This window comes from Phaseolus vulgaris, chromosome 1 (genome assembly GCF_000499845.2).
Source record: "Phaseolus vulgaris cultivar G19833 chromosome 1, P. vulgaris v2.0, whole genome shotgun sequence".
NCBI lineage: Eukaryota > Viridiplantae > Streptophyta > Magnoliopsida > Fabales > Fabaceae > Phaseolus > Phaseolus vulgaris.
This window is the reverse complement of record NC_023759.2, coordinates 40,148,362-40,153,716: the sequence shown is the minus strand read 5'-3', so window position 1 is coordinate 40,153,716 and position 5,355 is coordinate 40,148,362.

The window sequence follows — 5,355 nt, the reverse complement described above, 5'->3', positions numbered from 1 at the left end:
CGCGTTTGGAGAAGGCCTTGACTTGGAGAGCTAGATCTTCCCTCAGCTTTGTTGTCTCAACCTGCGAGTCTTGTACGTCTTGCGCCTTACTCAGAGCAAGACTAAATGCGATGAAGAAATCCCCGAGGCTTTGAGCCACGCGGTCTTGGAGGAGGCTCCCAACCAAGCTCTCCACCACTTCTCTATCTTAAAAACGTCTAAGGGCTTGTTGGAGGATGGCAGGAAGCTCGACAATGGGAGGTGCCTGGTGATCTTCAGGGGCGCTCTCCCCCCCGCCTTCCTGCACGATAAGGTCAAGAGGGGAGGAGGGACTCGAAGGGTTGTCTCCAAAGGATGGCGCGTGGCCATCGGATGCCGAATGCGATGACGCCTCAACATCGCCCACCTTTTTCCTCTTGAAGACAAAGCCCGAAGAGGTGTCCTCGTCTTCTGTACCAGTGGCCACCACCACCTCTTTTAGCTTATTGACACCAGAGGCTGGTTCGGATGAGTTGGGAGCAGAGGTGATAGGAGGAGGAGGGGTCGAAGTACCTATGCCAGCAGCAGCAGCCTTGTGCCTGGCAAGCAACTCGGCCAAATTTTTCTTCTTCTCCAAGTTAAGAGTTATGTCTGCATAAAAACAACAAGGCATAAGAAGCTGACTCCACACAACATGCAATTAACAACAATGAACAAGTAAAGGTAAAGACAAGGATGAAACGGAGATGGTAAAAGTACCAATATATCTCTTAAGAGCCGTGGCGCAGAACTCGAGCTTGATTAGCTCAACTGTGTCAAACACCACGCCCAAGCTCGAGAGAGCTGGCATGTCTCACGATCAGAAGGAGTTAAGTCCTTAAGACTTCTGGGTTTCTTGACTCCCAGTTTCTCTACCCAGTAAAGTGGAAAGCCATCCAGTAGGATAGGGTCGTGGATGCTGCAACATATCTTTAAGAACTTTTTCTTGAAACCCTTATAAGATTGTTGGAAAAGAGTCAGGAGGACTCTCCCTGACACACCGACTTCTTTGCTTTGAAGAAATAGAGGAAGACGTCTACGGAGGGTGGGTGGCCATGGTGATAGCAGAGAATTGCAAAGGCCCGCACAAAGGCCCAGTTGTTAGGGTGCAGCTGGGTGGGGGCCACGTTGATCTCTGTAAGGAAAGCCCGTTCGAACCTCGAGAAGGGTAGGCGAAGCCTGAGCCGCTTGAAAATGGTAGTGTACATAAAGAAGAAAGGCTCGTCAGGATCCGCCCGATCATTAGCGCATATGGGAACTCATTTCCTGCAAGGTAGGACCTTCAGGTATACGTCAAGTTCCTTCCTAAAGACATGAAATTTGTCCTGGGATTCACCTCGTTTGTACGTGTCTATGTCCTCGTGGGAGTTCAATTGGGAGGTCTCAGCCAGAAGGGCCTCAGGAGCCCATCGATAGAAGGCTTGGTAGTCAACAGGAGGATGAGGGTTTAGTGTTCTTTTGGTTCTGGCCATCTCGAAGAAAGCTAAAAGGAAGAAAACGTGGGTTTAGAAGGAGACGATGGTGTGAATCGAGAAAACTCAGAAAAATAGAGACTCCAAAGCAAAGAACAGAGAAAACGTAAAGTGTGGAAAACCTAAAGGGCAGAAAACATAAACAGTCCCAAAATAGTTATAAGCATGTTATGGGCAGCGGGATCATAAAGCAAGAGCAAACAATGAGTAAAAATCATACCTTTGATCGAGTAGGGTTTGAAGGTATAAGTTTTCGAAAAGGAAGAGAGAGCGTTTCGAACGAGAGAAATGCTTGGAAATGATTCGCTTAAGTGAAAGTAATGAAACAGGGAAGAGAGCGTAAAGGTTTAAACAGTGCACGAAGAAGTTCAAGCGCCAACAAGTCCCAACTGTTGATCTTGCCACGTGTACACTAATTTAAAAAGTGTGGTGAGACGTCACTTCGATGTACTGTTCACATCTCGTCACCCAGTGCCACGTGGGTCGCCTAGGGCGATTACTTAGTCTATTCGCTGAAACAAGTTACAGCTCGAGACTGGGGGGCTTGTGTACCGACCAGTCCTCAGTCATCGACTCTAGAGACTGACCTCAGACATTGCACACCGGTGCCTGATAGCAAAAATGGGCCACGCAAGGTGGGCTCCAGATACGCATATCAGGGTGTTGGTCAGTCTTCGGACATCAGTACCATGGACCTCGACGTTGGAGATCGACGTCAGACCTCGCCAAAAGAGGGAGAGATCGAACGTCGACGGTTTTAACAGTTATATTGGGCCACGTAAGGTGGGTCCCAGAATTACACAGTTATCAGTTGAAAACATTAGATATGAGGAAAACCTAAGTCACGGGGGATCCATGCAAATGGTGTGTATAGTGCATTTAGGCGCGACACGAGTAAATAGCTCCTGGAAGCACTAAGTCCCATTAAGGTTAGGGTTTCTGAAGGAAACCGCATGCATGGCACGTGAATACTTAGGGCATCCGCATAATAGATGGCCCTAGAGACTTGGTGCACAAGTTGGTACCCAGGCGGCCATTCTGTTAGTCGTTGCACTTCAGTTAAGGGAAGTTCCATGTGCCAGATTACACTAAGATTACGTAATAGCGGCGCAAGGACATTCTCCAAGGAACCCTAGACATAGGTAAAGGAATAAAGGTAAACCCTAGTTTCAACCTATATAAAGGGTGCTAAGAGCCCTAACAAGGTACACAGTTTCTAAGACTGAAACTACTTTATACACTTAGTGTTTCTTTGACTTTATACTGACTTGAGCGTTGAAGTGCAAACGGCCGTCAAGGCGCCCTTTGTCTTTGCAGGTGAAAGATTCTTCAACCACGAAAGTTCGATTCTCAAACGAAGATAGGAGAGCCAAAAGCTGTCGTTCGAGTCAACCGGCGAGAACACACACATATACATACATATATATATATATATATATTTATAAGACATGAAAAATATTTATTTTAATTCAAGATCTTTAATTTTATGTGATGTCGGTATATTTAAAATTATCCTATCAGATATCTTAATGTATAATTTTGTTCTGCAATAAAATAATCTTATTAATTATATAATATAAAAACAGATTCTTTTTTTATAAAATAGATAAAGGAGATGAAAAGTTAAAACATGAGTGAATAAAAATTTATATCTTTCTTTGTTACTTTCTTTATTACATATATTATTGCACATTAAAGAAAGTATATTTTTAAGATATGATAAGTTTAAAGATCATTTAACAGTACAACTACATCAAGTCCATTTAGATAATATTTTCATTAATTAACTTTATATATATATATAATTTTATTATTAAAATGAAATGATAAAAAGCATATGAAAAAGTTTGTTTTTAAAAGATAATTTTCCTATATTTTCCTATAAACCCTTTGTGAATTTGAAATAAATTTCTTAAGGGTAACTTCAATGATTAACGCTCTTAATTAAATTTCAGCCAATTGATTTTAGTGACATTAAAGCATTATATTTTTCAAAATTTTGAAAAGACAAATGTGAGGAGACAAGAAGACAAAAAAGAGTGTGGTTTTATGAGTAGCAGGTGAAAACTACCCAAAGGCAAGAATTTGAACATGGTCTGGATTTGCGGCTACTATGGCGGTGGATTCGGATTTCTTTTAGTGATGTTAGCGTTGAAATAATCCAACTTCGTTATGAGAATGTCTCAACGCTTTCTAAGTTTTCTTCTCTCCACTATCCACTCTCACAAGAAGGTGCCGATATCGGTGGAGAAGGTCACGCTTCCAAAAACATCTTTCTATTTCCTTTTCTTAGCGTCACAAACCAAACATAAACTACTAACAATCTTTCCTTTCATTTTCACTTCACTCTAATTTAATTTCTATTATTTATAAATAGTTTTTAAATTATTATCTAATTAACTACAAAAGTTTTTCTACCAAATTTAGAATCTAAATAATTAGTTGTTAAAACTTTGGTAGCTAATTAGATACCAATTTAAAAACTATTTATTAAAAAATATAATTTAAAAATCAAATTTTTTTGTCTCTAAATAGTTTCTAACTTATTTACTATAATAACTAATTATTTTTTATCTAAAATTGGTTTCTATCTAAAAAATTTCTTGTAGTGAATTAGACACTATGTCGACAACTTAAGTGTATTTTATCTAAATTGAAGTATCAATTTTATTGGCAACTTAATTGTTAATTTTATTACAACTTCAGTTGAATTATTTTTAAATAATTAATATTTTAAAATTAAAAAATTATATAATAATAATTTAAAAATTGTGTAAAATTACATAAGTGAATAAAAATGTTGTAAAAATTTCTATTTTATATATAAATAATATTAAAAAATTAAAAAAAAAAATATAGTTTGAGAAAAATAAAATTACCTTAAATTAAGTTAGATTAAAAATAGGATATTTAATAAATATAAAATATTTAGTATTTTTAAATATTGTTAAAATTAAAAATATATTCGATGATCCAAAGACTTTTAAGTTAATGATTTATTATATATGGTAATCTTTTATGTAGAATGATTGTTGTTGATATATGGAATATTTGATAGTCCTGTGGCTGCAATTTCTCTTAATTTATTTATTCTGTTGTGAGGATAGAAAGGAAAAGAGGAAGAGGACAAGATGAGGGAGGTGAGGTGAGCAACTCAGCATCAAAGAGTTTGATCGGAGATTTATGAGGTTGGTGGCCACTGCCCTGCTGTCTTCTTTAACCTTTCTCACCAATTAAATCATTTTTTATGTTAATGTTCAAATTTAATGGCTGGAATTTAACCATAATAAATAATTCTTATTCATTTTATTGGCTACAAAAACTTTAGGTCAAGAGAAACACTCATCCACATATATTTTAGGGTTAGATATATTTTTTGTATATGTTTTTTAAGCCAAATTTATGATATTTTCCAAAATTTTATATTTTTTTTATATATTTATAGTAAAAAAGTTATTAAAATTAATCACTGTGAAATATTTTTAATGTTATAAACAAATTTTTAAAATAAATAAGATGTTAAAATATTTGATGACAGTAGTAGGTAATTGATGTCTTTTTTGCTCAACCAAGAATTTTTTCTTATTTCTTCATACTAGGGAAGATTATCGATTTTTTTTTGTACAGGTACTGGGCGAGGATGGGACCCACCTGGCTGCCCAATGCCCAGTCAACCTGGCCGAGAGACCGAGAGGCCGAGACCTTTTGGAGACTTGGTCGAGAGACCGAGAGGCCGAGACCTTTGGAGACTTGGCCGAGAGACCGAGAGGCCGAGAGACCGAGAGGCCGAGACCTTTGGAGGCTTGGCCGAGAGACCGAGACCTTTGAAGACTTAACTGAGACGGCCGAAGACCACAGGTATTTGGCCGATGGCCGACCCTCACCA